The following is a 19450-nucleotide window of genomic DNA, read 5'->3' on the forward strand; positions in this document are numbered from 1 at the left end:
AGTACTAGACCCTTATTTTTCTCTATTATTTAGACTTACAATAAATTTGAGTAAAAAATTTATAATGCTATTGTCTACAACCTCAACATTTCACTTATTCAAATTGCTAAGCATACTCTTAATTCCAATACCTTTTTACGCGAATGTTAATATTTGTAAATGCCAACCCCCGGTTACTTAGTATGTGAATCATTAGAGTAGAAAAATAATATCAATATATATATATTTTTAAATATTTTTCTTTTCCCTCTAAGCATAATTAAAAGAAGAATCTAGCCTTGTCTTGACTATATCAATCACTGATAGGGTGTTAATTGTTAGCAATTTTATTGTTAATTTTCCCTTTTATCCTTGCCAAATAATGTTTTAATTATTAATATTTACTTATATTTGGTTTGTGGACTTAATTTCAGGAATGGAACAGAAAACTACCAAATATGAGGGTCTTTCTGGAGATAATTGAGATTTCAAGCAAGCCGCAGTGCCGAAAAGAACTGGACTCCCGTTCCTTTACTTTTGTTGACTAAGAAGACTACAACCAGAGACTGCGGCAGAGAGAATTTCAAGGCTTGGGCCTTTGACTTCAGCAGGGACCACGGAGGAAAGGACAAGGGCTTTAGTCATTTGGCTCTTAAGAGCAACGTAGAGAGCCAGGAAACTAAGAAGTAATTGGGAGGCTTGTGGCTAAGTGGTGGGGACCGCACAGGGGCTCAAAACAAGGAGGTGAATTCGGCAGGCTTGTGCTAATTCGTTGGGACCACGAAACAAGAAGTAGTTTTTGTTTTAGAATAGGAGAGCTTCGTTTTGTTTTTGCTTCTAGCTAGTTCCTTCGTATTCATTACTTTATATATAGCTTTGCCGTTTTCTTCTAGGGAGGATGGAGACATAGTTTGTTTTCAATAATTACTTCTGCACTTTTGCATGGGATTTCCTCCATGAAGATGAATTAAATCCCTTCGTCTAGTCAAGGAACAACGGAGGATTTGGTTCTACTAAATTTGTGAGATCGAATTAGTTTATATTTATTTCCATTATTCACTGGTATTTGTCTATCTTCTGCTTTATGTTCATATGGTTGTTTTACTATTCGATTATCCAGGGCCCGGATTCTAGATTAATTAAATAACCTGAAACCAATTAGGGTAGTTAAATCCGTAATTGTTTAATTATTCTAAACTGGTGGCAACTGGCATGATTGGATTTGTGTCAGGGAGATAGGCAGGCTAACTTAAATTAGTTATTTGAGTTGTAGCTATTTTATTTTATTTTAATTTATTCCAAGTAATTTAGTTACTCTCATTTTCAAAAACCCCCTCATACTTCGGACTCTAAAAGAAATAAATTATCCCCAATCCCTGTGGATTCGACCCTGCTTATCACTATCTACAGAAATTATATTTTATTTAAGCAGGTATTTATTATTGCACAGGTTTGACACCCTGTCAATTTTTGGCGCCGTTGCCGGAGACTGGTGCCAGATTAATTTGTTTCTTTTTGAGTTCATCTTGTTTTTATTTATTTTTCTCCTATTTTTTTTATATAGTTTATGGCTTCTAACACTCCGTATTTTGGTGATAGACTGGATTTTGTTTCCAGGAAAGGCAATGAGGCTTCTTTTTTTGCTAAGTTTGCATATTCAGAGGCACTAAACTCTATTAGAGAAAGGATGGCTGCTGCAACCTGTAAAATTTGTTATGCCAGGGATCATTCAACCGGTATGTGCCCCGAATATCAAGATAATCTGAGTGTCTCACTCAATAATTATGGAGATTTTTCATCCTGGTCTCAAACGTGGTATAACCCTAATCCAAACGGGTATGATCAAGGATGGTGGGATAACTCCAGTTATAATTATACAACAGGGCCAATGAATTTTCAGCAGTATGAGTCTCAAGAATCGTCATCTATGTCAGGTATGTCTCTTGAAGAAATAGTTGAATCAATAGCTACTAATACATACCAATTCCAACAGGAGACACAAATGAGGAATGAGATGATGACGGATGCAATGAGTAATCTGGCAGATCAACTATGTCTATTGACATCCAGAATAAATCGATTGGCTTCTCAAATGGAAGAATTGCCCTCGAAAACCATTGTTGATTTTGAAGAAAATGAGAGTGCAATTTGCTTGACTAGTGATGAGGAGATGCAAGAGTGTCAAAATGAGAGATCTACAGATGCAGTTGAAAAAGGAGCCGAAAATGAAGAAATGGAACCCCAACCGCAACCCATTCAAGTGAAAGAATCCAGTGAAGAATCATCAAATGTGATGACACCACCTCCATTCCCTAACCCACATTTTCTTAACTCTTACTCTATGATTTCTGTTAATGAGATTGATTTTGTTATACCGGAAGTTCTTGAGTCTCATGGCAGGAATGAGTTAAGAGTAGCTATGGTCAAATATCTTGAACCGTTGAATGCTCTTGATGGAGGAGTGGATGAAGAATTGCGATCAATGCTTGATTATTTGGCGCCATCAACTAGTCCATGGAAAATCGTAACTCGTGTACTCAAAGATTACTCCATCTATGAGGGTTACCATGATCACATTGAAGATGAAGTATTGAACCGAGCCACAAGATTTTATCCTCCGTGAACAAGCATAGCATGTCTAGCCAAAGACATTAAAGAAAGGCGCTTTTTGGGAGGCAACCCAATTGTTGATTTTGTTATTTTTGTGTTCAATTTCTTAAATATGTCGTTTCTCACTTGGGTACTAATCACCTTGATGTTTCCTCACTATGACCAGAATAGGTAATTTTGGCGTGCCCACGCAAGGAGGGCACGCGTTAAGCGTCTAAATTCAAGTCTCATGGTCAGTGGACGTTATACAATCTTGGCGTGCCCACGCGGTGTTTGACGACCCAAAAACAAAGGAAATAATTTTTCACTTTAAAAAAAATAAAAAATAAAAATAATTTTTTTAAAAAATAAAAGTAATTTCCTTTTTCATTTTCAGTTTTGGTATTCAAAAAATCGAATTTTCCAATCTCAATTCAATTTAAAAAATATATATATATTTCTTTTTCTTTCTTTCTTTCTTCTTCTTTTTTTCTTTCTTTCTTCCTTCTTCCCCGCTACTTTCCCTTTCCCCCTGTCCTTTTCTACTTCAGCCGCCGCCTCCATGCTCCACCGCGCCTCCACGCCATCAGATCGCGGCCTCACCTCACGGTCCACCGCCAGCTCGTGGCCAAGCCGCGCCTCTCCTCCACTTTCACCTTCCAGGAGCGCCGCCAGGAGCTGCCACGAGTTTGCTCGTCCGCCACCAGCTCGCGGCCGAGGCTTGCCGCGCCTCTCCCCGCCACAACTCTTCTCCAGCTTTGACCACCACGCACACGCAGCTCCTCCTCTTCACGGCCATCGCGCACTACTGTGCGTCGCCCAAGCCCCATGCTACTGCGCCCTCGCGCGCAGCCTCCTCGCGCGCGCCGCACAGCAGCTCCACCTGGCGCGATCTTCTCTCCCTCCCATCCTCAGCTCACGCCGCCGCCAGATTTCCTCTCTCCACCACCACACGAGAGCTCTTCCTGCTTCACTCCTGAACAATCGCGCCGCCACAGCCCTCGGCAAGACCCTCCAGCGCGCGAACTAACCAGCTAGCAACTCCCTGCTCTTCTTCCAGCGCCGCCACAGCTGCCGACAGAGACCAAGGGTGCCGCCCATCCAGCGCTCGACTGTCTACCCTTCCCCCGTGGCCTCGCCGCTGCTGCCTGAAGCTCCAACAGCCTCCACCAGCTCATAAGCTCACAAGCTCCAGTGCCGCGAGCTCCGCTCTAGAGCACGCCGCGCACCCCCAAGCTCCACTCACGCACGCCAACAGCTCCGCCTCCCACGCGAGCTTTTCTGTCCAGCCACGCCATCACCACCTGTCAAAATTGACAGGTGGAGGTATTGTAATTTCTTCCCCGATTAACATAGATTTCTGGAATTTGTGTTTGGATTTTTGGTTGGATAGAAGAAGGTATTAATTTGGGCAATTGCTAGGGTCAATTTTGGACAGAATTGGGTTGAATTGCTGCCATAGTGGGGAAATTTTTTGCTATTCATTGCATTGTTGGCTGGTTGATTAATTTTTCCCTGGGACTCACCAGTGGTACTGGTTGAGATCTTTTGCCTATCGTTGTTGCGGCTATTTGAAGCTACTTGCTTATTTTAAAGTTTAAGTTCTCGTGGTTGAGTTGCTGTCGTTGATTTAATACTTTCCTGTCTGAGCACCAGTGGTACTGGTTGCAGTGTTGCTTAAAATTATTAATTCTCAATTTCTATTTGGTTACTGCTGGAATTGCTAGTTCCGTGGCTCAAGTGCTACTTTTGAGCGTTTGACGTGGGTAATTGACTGTCCAATTGGTGACATTTGTTGAGTTTCACTTGCTCGAATTGGTTGAATTCACTGCTTTGTTGGGGTCATTTTTGGTATCACTTAAGTCCTATTTTGCTAATTTCTGTATTGAGTCCATTGACGTGATATGTTGGAATATTTTGGGCTGTGACGAAGTACTACTTTGCTTGGAATTTCTGTTGTGCCGTTAGTAGGATAACTGTTGGGTTTGTCTATTGACTCTCGCGGCACCTGTGTCCCTTGTTTGGTTATTGCCATTGGTTGATTTTCATTTACTTGTTGGGAACAATTTGCTATTGTTGGGAGAAATTGACCGGTGGGACATTTGTCGAGTACTTGGGTAGACGCATTTTGCATTTAATTATCCGGTTGCGGGATAATATTGTTTACTCACTTGATTGTTGCCTTACCCTTAGGTGTGACTTCTGCTTTACTGGTTTAATACATTTGCTGGGACACCGGTTTCTATTGTTGGTCAGATTGTTAAGTGAGACACATTTGTGGATATTGACTTGCTTATTGTCCTTATTGGTGGCTGTAGTTGTTATTGAATTGTCTAGGACCCCTCGACCCACATCATTGTTGGAGTGTTTATGTACCATACGGGTCTTGCACCTCAATTTCCACCTCAATCGCTGCTGTGACCCCGTCCCTATTTTGATGATTTCAGGGAAGTACCGTTGCCCCTCTCCTTCCTTCTGCTTTTACATTATCACATTGAGGGCAATGTGTGAATTAGGTGTGGGGGGGATCGTTGTGGTGCTAGTATTTTTGTTGTTAGTTTCTAGGGGCTTTTCCTTTATTTTTAGTTAGTTTTTGCCTATTTTCATTTATTTTCTTTTCTTTTTCTTTCTAGTGATCAGTTTCATATGAATACCAAGTTTTGATGCTGGATTGTTGTCTCTAATTCTGTTATTGCCAAGTTTATTAATAAAAAGATATCAAGTTTGATGTGGTTGAGTTCAAGAACATCTCTCTGGTGAATATCAGTAATGACTTGACTTTTCTAATTTTTAGTTAACTTTTCTAGGCATAGGGAATGATTGTTGGCATTTTTCATGTGAATTGGTCCAGTTATTAATTTTAACTCTCCATGTTTGGAAATTTGAGGCTGGCTGCTGTTATTTTTTTATTATTTTTAGTTATTGTGCTATATGATTGGGAATAAGAGTTGACTGTACTCCGCTAGTGGTTACTACTGAGTAACCGGGGATCTTCACCTAAAGTGTCGATTCTCGCGTCAAAATGTAGTAGTTGCTATGAGTGCGTGGTCCTGTAGCGATTGGAGCTGAGTAACCGGGATCCTCCATCTGTCAAATGTTGGAGTTCGCGTCAAAAGGTTCTAAGGGCTATAGACTAAGTCTTTTGTTACTCAAAAAAAAAAAAAAAGGAAAAGAAACAAAAACAAAACAAAAAGAAAAAAAATAAAATAAAGATTGTGTTAGTATGTGAATAAGTCAGCTTGCCGGTTTGTGATCTTAATGTCGAGATTTTGGTTAATAGTTGGACCATTTGCTGATAAATGTGAGCAACCATTCCTTTTTCTTAAATTAGTTTGCTTTAAATTGGAGGAGTTGCTTTAAATATGGCTTTAATCTTCTCAAAACATACCAAAAGTTTATGCCAAACTTGTACAAAATATACGTTAAATATTCACTTATTAAATTCCCCCACACTTGAATCATTGCTTGTTCTCAAGCAATTTCACACATAACTTACCATAATGATTCAAGAGATAAAACAATATACGTACTCTTGTCAAATTTAATTTCTCAAAAACCTAGAAATCAATCATTATGCCATTTCTCAGATTATACTAAATACTCATAATATCAAGTTAAAGAAAGATAATTATGCATTAATTTTAACAACTTCAAATCAATCTCTCATTCTATCCTAATTCCACAAATAAGTAAATTGCATAGGCAATTCTATGGCCTTCCTGATCCCATGACCATCAAAACTTAACAATTGAGAGGGATTTATTCACACTTCATTATTTTTAAATAGTGAAATCACCTTTTTATGCGAAAATCGACACTTTTAGGTGAAGATTCCCGGTTACTCAACATTTCACTTATTCAAATTGCTAAGCATACTCTTAATTCCAATACCTTTTTACGCGAATGTTAATATTTGTAAATGCCAACCCCCGATTACTTAGTATGTGAATCATTAGAGTAGAAAAATAATATCAATATATATATATTTTTAAATATTTTTCTTTTCCCTCTAAGCATAATTAAAAGAAGAATCTAGCCTTGTCTTGACTATATCAATCACTGATAGGGTGTTAATTGTTAGCAATTTTATTGTTAATTTTCCCTTTTATCCTTGCCAAATAATGTTTTAATTATTAATATTTACTTATATTTGGTTTGTGGACTTAATTTCAGGAATGGAACAGAAAACTACCAAATATGAGGGTCTTTCTGGAGATAATTGAGATTTCAAGCAAGCCGCAGTGCCGAAAAGAACTGGACTCCCGTTCCTTTACTTTTGTTGACTAAGAAGACTACAACCAGAGACTGCGGCAGAGAGAACTTCAAGGCTTGGGCCTTTGACTTCAGCAGGGACCACGGAGGAAAGGACAAGGGCTTTAGTCATTTGGCTCTTAAGAGCAACGTAGAGAGCCAGGAAACTAAGAAGTAATTGGGAGGCTTGTGGCTAAGTGGTGGGGACCGCACAGGGGCTCAAAACAAGGAGGTGAATTCGGCAGGCTTGTGCTAATTCGTTGGGACCACGAAACAAGAAGTAGTTTTTGTTTTAGAATAGGAGAGCTTCGTTTTGTTTTTGCTTCTAGCTAGTTCCTTCGTATTCATTACTTTATATATAGCTTTGCCGTTTTCTTCTAGGGAGGATGGAGACATAGTTTGTTTTCAATAATTACTTCTGCACTTTTGCATGGGATTTCCTCCATGAAGATGAATTAAATCCCTTCGTCTAGTCAAGGAACAACGGAGGATTTGGTTCTACTAAATTTGTGAGATCGAATTAGTTTATATTTATTTCCATTATTCACTGGTATTTGTCTATCTTCTGCTTTATGTTCATATGGTTGTTTTACTATTCGATTATCCAGGGCCCGGATTCTAGATTAATTAAATAACCTGAAACCAATTAGGGTAGTTAAATCCGTAATTGTTTAATTATTCTAAACTGGTGGCAACTGGCATGATTGGGTTTGTGTCAGGGAGATAGGCAGGCTAACTTAAAGAGACCCTCGTAGCGTGTTGATTGGTTAGAATTAGGCTCTTCTAATTATTCATGCAATTAGGGAATTGAACTTCTATGGTCGTACCTAGGGTTATTTCCTGATTAGAGAAATAGTCAACGGTCGTACCTTGGCTATCGACAAATTGAGGAAGAGTTGGTTGTTTATCGCGTGTATGACAACTATAACTAATTTATCAGATAGTAACTAGAATAATCCTTGCATCTGTGATCGAATTAAGTGAACCATCTCCGAAGTTGTCTCTTGGCTAGAGTTCGTCCATTATTATTTTTATTGTGATAATTAGTTATTTGAGTTGTAGCTATTTTATTTTATTTTAATTTATTCCAAGTAATTTAGTTACTCTCATTTTCAAAAACCCCCTCATACTTCGGACTCTAAAAGAAATAAATTATCCCCAATCCCTGTGGATTCGACCCTGCTTATCACTATCTACAGAAATTATATTTTATTTAAGCAGGTATTTATTATTGCACAGGTTTGACACCCTGTCAATTTTTGGCGCCGTTGCCGGAGACTGGTGCCAGATTAATTTGTTTCTTTTTGAGTTCATCTTGTTTTTATTTATTTTTCTCCTATTTTTTTTATATAGTTTATGGCTTCTAACACTCCGTATTTTGGTGATAGACTGGATTTTGTTTCCAGGAAAGGCAATGAGGCTTCTTTTTTTGCTAAGTTTGCATATTCAGAGGCACTAAACTCTATTAGAGAAAGGATGGCTGCTGCAACCTGTAAAATTTGTTATGCCAGGGATCATTCAACCGGTATGTGCCCCGAATATCAAGATAATCTGAGTGTCTCACTCAATAATTATGGAGATTTTTCATCCTGGTCTCAAACGTGGTATAACCCTAATCCAAACGGGTATGATCAAGGATGGTGGGATAACTCCAGTTATAATTATACAACAGGGCCAATGAATTTTCAGCAGTATGAGTCTCAAGAATCGTCATCTATGTCAGGTATGTCTCTTGAAGAAATAGTTGAATCAATAGCTACTAATACATACCAATTCCAACAGGAGACACAAATGAGGAATGAGATGATGACGGATGCAATGAGTAATCTGGCAGATCAACTATGTCTATTGACATCCAGAATAAATCGATTGGCTTCTCAAATGGAAGAATTGCCCTCGAAAACCATTGTTGATTTTGAAGAAAATGAGAGTGCAATTTGCTTGACTAGTGATGAGGAGATGCAAGAGTGTCAAAATGAGAGATCTACAGATGCAGTTGAAAAAGGAGCCGAAAATGAAGAAATGGAACCCCAACCGCAACCCATTCAAGTGAAAGAATCCAGTGAAGAATCATCAAATGTGATGACACCACCTCCATTCCCTAACCCACATTTTCTTAACTCTTACTCTATGATTTCTGTTAATGAGATTGATTTTGTTATACCGGAAGTTCTTGAGTCTCATGGCAGGAATGAGTTAAGAGTAGCTATGGTCAAATATCTTGAACCGTTGAATGCTCTTGATGGAGGAGTGGATGAAGAATTGCGATCAATGCTTGATTATTTGGCGCCATCAACTAGTCCATGGAAAATCGTAACTCGTGTACTCAAAGATTACTCCATCTATGAGGGTTACCATGATCACATTGAAGATGAAGTATTGAACCGAGCCACAAGATTTTATCCTCCGTGAACAAGCATAGCATGTCTAGCCAAAGACATTAAAGAAAGGCGCTTTTTGGGAGGCAACCCAATTGTTGATTTTGTTATTTTTGTGTTCAATTTCTTAAATATGTCGTTTCTCACTTGGGTACTAATCACCTTGATGTTTCCTCACTATGACCAGAATAGGTAATTTTGGCGTGCCCACGCAAGGAGGGCACGCGTTAAGCGTCTAAATTCAAGTCTCATGGTCAGTGGACGTTATACAATCTTGGCGTGCCCACGCGGTGTTTGACGACCCAAAAACAAAGGAAATAATTTTTCACTTTAAAAAAAATAAAAAATAAAAATAATTTTTTTAAAAAATAAAAGTAATTTCCTTTTTCATTTTCAGTTTTGGTATTCAAAAAATCGAATTTTCCAATCTCAATTCAATTTAAAAAATATATATATATTTCTTTTTCTTTCTTTCTTTCTTCTTCTTTTTTTCTTTCTTTCTTCCTTCTTCCCCGCTACTTTCCCTTTCCCCCTGTCCTTTTCTACTTCAGCCGCCGCCTCCATGCTCCACCGCGCCTCCACGCCATCAGATCGCGGCCTCACCTCACGGTCCACCGCCAGCTCGTGGCCAAGCCGCGCCTCTCCTCCACTTTCACCTTCCAGGAGCGCCGCCAGGAGCTGCCACGAGTTTGCTCGTCCGCCACCAGCTCGCGGCCGAGGCTTGCCGCGCCTCTCCCCGCCACAACTCTTCTCCAGCTTTGACCACCACGCACACGCAGCTCCTCCTCTTCACGGCCATCGCGCACTACTGTGCGTCGCCCAAGCCCCATGCTACTGCGCCCTCGCGCGCAGCCTCCTCGCGCGCGCCGCACAGCAGCTCCACCTGGCGCGATCTTCTCTCCCTCCCATCCTCAGCTCACGCCGCCGCCAGATTTCCTCTCTCCACCACCACACGAGAGCTCTTCCTGCTTCACTCCTGAACAATCGCGCCGCCACAGCCCTCGGCAAGACCCTCCAGCGCGCGAACTAACCAGCTAGCAACTCCCTGCTCTTCTTCCAGCGCCGCCACAGCTGCCGACAGAGACCAAGGGTGCCGCCCATCCAGCGCTCGACTGTCTACCCTTCCCCCGTGGCCTCGCCGCTGCTGCCTGAAGCTCCAACAGCCTCCACCAGCTCATAAGCTCACAAGCTCCAGTGCCGCGAGCTCCGCTCTAGAGCACGCCGCGCACCCCCAAGCTCCACTCACGCACGCCAACAGCTCCGCCTCCCACGCGAGCTTTTCTGTCCAGCCACGCCATCACCACCTGTCAAAATTGACAGGTGGAGGTATTGTAATTTCTTCCCCGATTAACATAGATTTCTGGAATTTGTGTTTGGATTTTTGGTTGGATAGAAGAAGGTATTAATTTGGGCAATTGCTAGGGTCAATTTTGGACAGAATTGGGTTGAATTGCTGCCATAGTGGGGAAATTTTTTGCTATTCATTGCATTGTTGGCTGGTTGATTAATTTTTCCCTGGGACTCACCAGTGGTACTGGTTGAGATCTTTTGCCTATCGTTGTTGAGGCTATTTGAAGCTACTTGCTTATTTTAAAGTTTAAGTTCTCGTGGTTGAGTTGCTGTCGTTGATTTAATACTTTCCTGTCTGAGCACCAGTGGTACTGGTTGCAGTGTTGCTTAAAATTATTAATTCTCAATTTCTATTTGGTTACTGCTGGAATTGCTAGTTCCGTGGCTCAAGTGCTACTTTTGAGCGTTTGACGTGGGTAATTGACTGTCCAATTGGTGACATTTGTTGAGTTTCACTTGCTCGAATTGGTTGAATTCACTGCTTTGTTGGGGTCATTTTTGGTATCACTTAAGTCCTATTTTGCTAATTTCTGTATTGAGTCCATTGACGTGATATGTTGGAATATTTTGGGCTGTGACGAAGTGCTACTTTGCTTGGAATTTCTGTTGTGCCGTTAGTAGGATAACTGTTGGGTTTGTCTATTGACTCTCGCGGCACCTGTGTCCCTTGTTTGGTTATTGCCATTGGTTGATTTTCATTTACTTGTTGGGAACAATTTGCTATTGTTGGGAGAAATTGACCGGTGGGACATTTGTCGAGTACTTGGGTAGACGCATTTTGCATTTAATTATCCGGTTGCGGGATAATATTGTTTACTCACTTGATTGTTGCCTTACCCTTAGGTGTGACTTCTGCTTTACTGGTTTAATACATTTGCTGGGACACCGGTTTCTATTGTTGGTCAGATTGTTAAGTGAGACACATTTGTGGATATTGACTTGCTTATTGTCCTTATTGGTGGCTGTAGTTGTTATTGAATTGTCTAGGACCCCTCGACCCACATCATTGTTGGAGTGTTTATGTACCATACGGGTCTTGCACCTCAATTTCCACCTCAATCGCTGCTGTGACCCCGTCCCTATTTTGATGATTTCAGGGAAGTACCGTTGCCCCTCTCCTTCCTTCTGCTTTTACATTATCACATTGAGGGCAATGTGTGAATTAGGTGTGGGGGGGATCGTTGTGGTGCTAGTATTTTTGTTGTTAGTTTCTAGGGGCTTTTCCTTTATTTTTAGTTAGTTTTTGCCTATTTTCATTTATTTTCTTTTCTTTTTCTTTCTAGTGATCAGTTTCATATGAATACCAAGTTTTGATGCTGGATTGTTGTCTCTAATTCTGTTATTGCCAAGTTTATTAATAAAAAGATATCAAGTTTGATGTGGTTGAGTTCAAGAACATCTCTCTGGTGAATATCAGTAATGACTTGACTTTTCTAATTTTTAGTTAACTTTTCTAGGCATAGGGAATGATTGTTGGCATTTTTCATGTGAATTGGTCCAGTTATTAATTTTAACTCTCCATGTTTGGAAATTTGAGGCTGGCTGCTGTTATTTTTTTATTATTTTTAGTTATTGTGCTATATGATTGGGAATAAGAGTTGACTGTACTCCGCTAGTGGTTACTACTGAGTAACCGGGGATCTTCACCTAAAGTGTCGATTCTCGCGTCAAAATGTAGTAGTTGCTATGAGTGCGTGGTCCTGTAGCGATTGGAGCTGAGTAACCGGGATCCTCCATCTGTCAAATGTTGGAGTTCGCGTCAAAAGGTTCTAAGGGCTATAGACTAAGTCTTTTGTTACTCAAAAAAAAAAAAAAGGAAAAGAAACAAAAACAAAACAAAAAGAAAAAAAATAAAATAAAGATTGTGTTAGTATGTGAATAAGTCAGCTTGCCGGTTTGTGATCTTAATGTCGAGATTTTGGTTAATAGTTGGACCATTTGCTGATAAATGTGAGCAACCATTCCTTTTTCTTAAATTAGTTTGCTTTAAATTGGAGGAGTTGCTTTAAATATGGCTTTAATCTTCTCAAAACATACCAAAAGTTTATGCCAAACTTGTACAAAATATACGTTAAATATTCACTTATTAAATTCCCCCACACTTGAATCATTGCTTGTTCTCAAGCAATTTCACACATAACTTACCATAATGATTCAAGAGATAAAACAATATACGTACTCTTGTCAAATTTAATTTCTCAAAAACCTAGAAATCAATCATTATGCCATTTCTCAGATTATACTAAATACTCATAATATCAAGTTAAAGAAAGATAATTATGCATTAATTTTAACAACTTCAAATCAATCTCTCATTCTATCCTAATTCCACAAATAAGTAAATTGCATAGGCAATTCTATGGCCTTCCTGATCCCATGACCATCAAAACTTAACAATTGAGAGGGATTTATTCACACTTCATTATTTTTAAATAGTGAAATCACCTTTTTATGCGAAAATCGACACTTTTAGGTGAAGATTCCCGGTTACTCAACATTTCACTTATTCAAATTGCTAAGCATACTCTTAATTCCAATACCTTTTTACGCGAATGTTAATATTTGTAAATGCCAACCCCCGATTACTTAGTATGTGAATCATTAGAGTAGAAAAATAATATCAATATATATATATTTTTAAATATTTTTCTTTTCCCTCTAAGCATAATTAAAAGAAGAATCTAGCCTTGTCTTGACTATATCAATCACTGATAGGGTGTTAATTGTTAGCAATTTTATTGTTAATTTTCCCTTTTATCCTTGCCAAATAATGTTTTAATTATTAATATTTACTTATATTTGGTTTGTGGACTTAATTTCAGGAATGGAACAGAAAACTACCAAATATGAGGGTCTTTCTGGAGATAATTGAGATTTCAAGCAAGCCGCAGTGCCGAAAAGAACTGGACTCCCGTTCCTTTACTTTTGTTGACTAAGAAGACTACAACCAGAGACTGCGGCAGAGAGAACTTCAAGGCTTGGGCCTTTGACTTCAGCAGGGACCACGGAGGAAAGGACAAGGGCTTTAGTCATTTGGCTCTTAAGAGCAACGTAGAGAGCCAGGAAACTAAGAAGTAATTGGGAGGCTTGTGGCTAAGTGGTGGGGACCGCACAGGGGCTCAAAACAAGGAGGTGAATTCGGCAGGCTTGTGCTAATTCGTTGGGACCACGAAACAAGAAGTAGTTTTTGTTTTAGAATAGGAGAGCTTCGTTTTGTTTTTGCTTCTAGCTAGTTCCTTCGTATTCATTACTTTATATATAGCTTTGCCGTTTTCTTCTAGGGAGGATGGAGACATAGTTTGTTTTCAATAATTACTTCTGCACTTTTGCATGGGATTTCCTCCATGAAGATGAATTAAATCCCTTCGTCTAGTCAAGGAACAACGGAGGATTTGGTTCTACTAAATTTGTGAGATCGAATTAGTTTATATTTATTTCCATTATTCACTGGTATTTGTCTATCTTCTGCTTTATGTTCATATGGTTGTTTTACTATTCGATTATCCAGGGCCCGGATTCTAGATTAATTAAATAACCTGAAACCAATTAGGGTAGTTAAATCCGTAATTGTTTAATTATTCTAAACTGGTGGCAACTGGCATGATTGGGTTTGTGTCAGGGAGATAGGCAGGCTAACTTAAAGAGACCCTCGTAGCGTGTTGATTGGTTAGAATTAGGCTCTTCTAATTATTCATGCAATTAGGGAATTGAACTTCTATGGTCGTACCTAGGGTTATTTCCTGATTAGAGAAATAGTCAACGGTCGTACCTTGGCTATCGACAAATTGAGGAAGAGTTGGTTGTTTATCGCGTGTATGACAACTATAACTAATTTATCAGATAGTAACTAGAATAATCCTTGCATCTGTGATCGAATTAAGTGAACCATCTCCGAAGTTGTCTCTTGGCTAGAGTTCGTCCATTATTATTTTTATTGTGATAATTAGTTATTTGAGTTGTAGCTATTTTATTTTATTTTAATTTATTCCAAGTAATTTAGTTACTCTCATTTTCAAAAACCCCCTCATACTTCGGACTCTAAAAGAAATAAATTATCCCCAATCCCTGTGGATTCGACCCTGCTTATCACTATCTACAGAAATTATATTTTATTTAAGCAGGTATTTATTATTGCACAGGTTTGACACCCTGTCAATTTTTGGCGCCGTTGCCGGAGACTGGTGCCAGATTAATTTGTTTCTTTTTGAGTTCATCTTGTTTTTATTTATTTTTCTCCTATTTTTTTTATATAGTTTATGGCTTCTAACACTCCGTATTTTGGTGATAGACTGGATTTTGTTTCCAGGAAAGGCAATGAGGCTTCTTTTTTTGCTAAGTTTGCATATTCAGAGGCACTAAACTCTATTAGAGAAAGGATGGCTGCTGCAACCTGTAAAATTTGTTATGCCAGGGATCATTCAACCGGTATGTGCCCCGAATATCAAGATAATCTGAGTGTCTCACTCAATAATTATGGAGATTTTTCATCCTGGTCTCAAACGTGGTATAACCCTAATCCAAACGGGTATGATCAAGGATGGTGGGATAACTCCAGTTATAATTATACAACAGGGCCAATGAATTTTCAGCAGTATGAGTCTCAAGAATCGTCATCTATGTCAGGTATGTCTCTTGAAGAAATAGTTGAATCAATAGCTACTAATACATACCAATTCCAACAGGAGACACAAATGAGGAATGAGATGATGACGGATGCAATGAGTAATCTGGCAGATCAACTATGTCTATTGACATCCAGAATAAATCGATTGGCTTCTCAAATGGAAGAATTGCCCTCGAAAACCATTGTTGATTTTGAAGAAAATGAGAGTGCAATTTGCTTGACTAGTGATGAGGAGATGCAAGAGTGTCAAAATGAGAGATCTACAGATGCAGTTGAAAAAGGAGCCGAAAATGAAGAAATGGAACCCCAACCGCAACCCATTCAAGTGAAAGAATCCAGTGAAGAATCATCAAATGTGATGACACCACCTCCATTCCCTAACCCACATTTTCTTAACTCTTACTCTATGATTTCTGTTAATGAGATTGATTTTGTTATACCGGAAGTTCTTGAGTCTCATGGCAGGAATGAGTTAAGAGTAGCTATGGTCAAATATCTTGAACCGTTGAATGCTCTTGATGGAGGAGTGGATGAAGAATTGCGATCAATGCTTGATTATTTGGCGCCATCAACTAGTCCATGGAAAATCGTAACTCGTGTACTCAAAGATTACTCCATCTATGAGGGTTACCATGATCACATTGAAGATGAAGTATTGAACCGAGCCACAAGATTTTATCCTCCGTGAACAAGCATAGCATGTCTAGCCAAAGACATTAAAGAAAGGCGCTTTTTGGGAGGCAACCCAATTGTTGATTTTGTTATTTTTGTGTTCAATTTCTTAAATATGTCGTTTCTCACTTGGGTACTAATCACCTTGATGTTTCCTCACTATGACCAGAATAGGTAATTTTGGCGTGCCCACGCAAGGAGGGCACGCGTTAAGCGTCTAAATTCAAGTCTCATGGTCAGTGGACGTTATACAATCTTGGCGTGCCCACGCGGTGTTTGACGACCCAAAAACAAAGGAAATAATTTTTCACTTTAAAAAAAATAAAAAATAAAAATAATTTTTTTAAAAAATAAAAGTAATTTCCTTTTTCATTTTCAGTTTTGGTATTCAAAAAATCGAATTTTCCAATCTCAATTCAATTTAAAAAATATATATATATTTCTTTTTCTTTCTTTCTTTCTTCTTCTTTTTTTCTTTCTTTCTTCCTTCTTCCCCGCTACTTTCCCTTTCCCCCTGTCCTTTTCTACTTCAGCCGCCGCCTCCATGCTCCACCGCGCCTCCACGCCATCAGATCGCGGCCTCACCTCACGGTCCACCGCCAGCTCGTGGCCAAGCCGCGCCTCTCCTCCACTTTCACCTTCCAGGAGCGCCGCCAGGAGCTGCCACGAGTTTGCTCGTCCGCCACCAGCTCGCGGCCGAGGCTTGCCGCGCCTCTCCCCGCCACAACTCTTCTCCAGCTTTGACCACCACGCACACGCAGCTCCTCCTCTTCACGGCCATCGCGCACTACTGTGCGTCGCCCAAGCCCCATGCTACTGCGCCCTCGCGCGCAGCCTCCTCGCGCGCGCCGCACAGCAGCTCCACCTGGCGCGATCTTCTCTCCCTCCCATCCTCAGCTCACGCCGCCGCCAGATTTCCTCTCTCCACCACCACACGAGAGCTCTTCCTGCTTCACTCCTGAACAATCGCGCCGCCACAGCCCTCGGCAAGACCCTCCAGCGCGCGAACTAACCAGCTAGCAACTCCCTGCTCTTCTTCCAGCGCCGCCACAGCTGCCGACAGAGACCAAGGGTGCCGCCCATCCAGCGCTCGACTGTCTACCCTTCCCCCGTGGCCTCGCCGCTGCTGCCTGAAGCTCCAACAGCCTCCACCAGCTCATAAGCTCACAAGCTCCAGTGCCGCGAGCTCCGCTCTAGAGCACGCCGCGCACCCCCAAGCTCCACTCACGCACGCCAACAGCTCCGCCTCCCACGCGAGCTTTTCTGTCCAGCCACGCCATCACCACCTGTCAAAATTGACAGGTGGAGGTATTGTAATTTCTTCCCCGATTAACATAGATTTCTGGAATTTGTGTTTGGATTTTTGGTTGGATAGAAGAAGGTATTAATTTGGGCAATTGCTAGGGTCAATTTTGGACAGAATTGGGTTGAATTGCTGCCATAGTGGGGAAATTTTTTGCTATTCATTGCATTGTTGGCTGGTTGATTAATTTTTCCCTGGGACTCACCAGTGGTACTGGTTGAGATCTTTTGCCTATCGTTGTTGCGGCTATTTGAAGCTACTTGCTTATTTTAAAGTTTAAGTTCTCGTGGTTGAGTTGCTGTCGTTGATTTAATACTTTCCTGTCTGAGCACCAGTGGTACTGGTTGCAGTGTTGCTTAAAATTATTAATTCTCAATTTCTATTTGGTTACTGCTGGAATTGCTAGTTCCGTGGCTCAAGTGCTACTTTTGAGCGTTTGACGTGGGTAATTGACTGTCCAATTGGTGACATTTGTTGAGTTTCACTTGCTCGAATTGGTTGAATTCACTGCTTTGTTGGGGTCATTTTTGGTATCACTTAAGTCCTATTTTGCTAATTTCTGTATTGAGTCCATTGACGTGATATGTTGGAATATTTTGGGCTGTGACGAAGTACTACTTTGCTTGGAATTTCTGTTGTGCCGTTAGTAGGATAACTGTTGGGTTTGTCTATTGACTCTCGCGGCACCTGTGTCCCTTGTTTGGTTATTGCCATTGGTTGATTTTCATTTACTTGTTGGGAACAATTTGCTATTGTTGGGAGAAATTGACCGGTGGGACATTTGTCGAGTACTTGGGTAGACGCATTTTGCATTTAATTATCCGGTTGCGGGATAATATTGTTTACTCACTTGATTGTTGCCTTACCCTTAGGTGTGACTTCTGCTTTACTGGTTTAATACATTTGCTGGGACACCGGTTTCTATTGTTGGTCAGATTGTTAAGTGAGACACATTTGTGGATATTGACTTGCTTATTGTCCTTATTGGTGGCTGTAGTTGTTATTGAATTGTCTAGGACCCCTCGACCCACATCATTGTTGGAGTGTTTATGTACCATACGGGTCTTGCACCTCAATTTCCACCTCAATCGCTGCTGTGACCCCGTCCCTATTTTGATGATTTCAGGGAAGTACCGTTGCCCCTCTCCTTCCTTCTGCTTTTACATTATCACATTGAGGGCAATGTGTGAATTAGGTGTGGGGGGGATCGTTGTGGTGCTAGTATTTTTGTTGTTAGTTTCTAGGGGCTTTTCCTTTATTTTTAGTTAGTTTTTGCCTATTTTCATTTATTTTCTTTTCTTTTTCTTTCTAGTGATCAGTTTCATATGAATACCAAGTTTTGATGCTGGATTGTTGTCTCTAATTCTGTTATTGCCAAGTTTATTAATAAAAAGATATCAAGTTTGATGTGGTTGAGTTCAAGAACATCTCTCTGGTGAATATCAGTAATGACTTGACTTTTCTAATTTTTAGTTAACTTTTCTAGGCATAGGGAATGATTGTTGGCATTTTTCATGTGAATTGGTCCAGTTATTAATTTTAACTCTCCATGTTTGGAAATTTGAGGCTGGCTGCTGTTATTTTTTTATTATTTTTAGTTATTGTGCTATATGATTGGGAATAAGAGTTGACTGTACTCCGCTAGTGGTTACTACTGAGTAACCGGGGATCTTCACCTAAAGTGTCGATTCTCGCGTCAAAATGTAGTAGTTGCTATGAGTGCGTGGTCCTGTAGCGATTGGAGCTGAGTAACCGGGATCCTCCATCTGTCAAATGTTGGAGTTCGCGTCAAAAGGTTCTAAGGGCTATAGACTAAGTCTTTTGTTACTCAAAAAAAAAAAAAGGAAAAGAAACAAAAACAAAACAAAAAGAAAAAAAATAAAATAAAGATTGTGTTAGTATGTGAATAAGTCAGCTTGCCGGTTTGTGATCTTAATGTCGAGATTTTGGTTAATAGTTGGACCATTTGCTGATAAATGTGAGCAACCATTCCTTTTTCTTAAATTAGTTTGCTTTAAATTGGAGGAGTTGCTTTAAATATGGCTTTAATCTTCTCAAAACATACCAAAAGTTTATGCCAAACTTGTACAAAATATACGTTAAATATTCACTTATTAAATTCCCCCACACTTGAATCATTGCTTGTTCTCAAGCAATTTCACACATAACTTACCATAATGATTCAAGAGATAAAACAATATACGTACTCTTGTCAAATTTAATTTCTCAAAAACCTAGAAATCAATCATTATGCCATTTCTCAGATTATACTAAATACTCATAATATCAAGTTAAAGAAAGATA

The sequence above is a fragment of the Coffea arabica genome, chromosome 6c, assembly GCF_036785885.1.
Source record: "Coffea arabica cultivar ET-39 chromosome 6c, Coffea Arabica ET-39 HiFi, whole genome shotgun sequence".
NCBI lineage: Eukaryota > Viridiplantae > Streptophyta > Magnoliopsida > Gentianales > Rubiaceae > Coffea > Coffea arabica.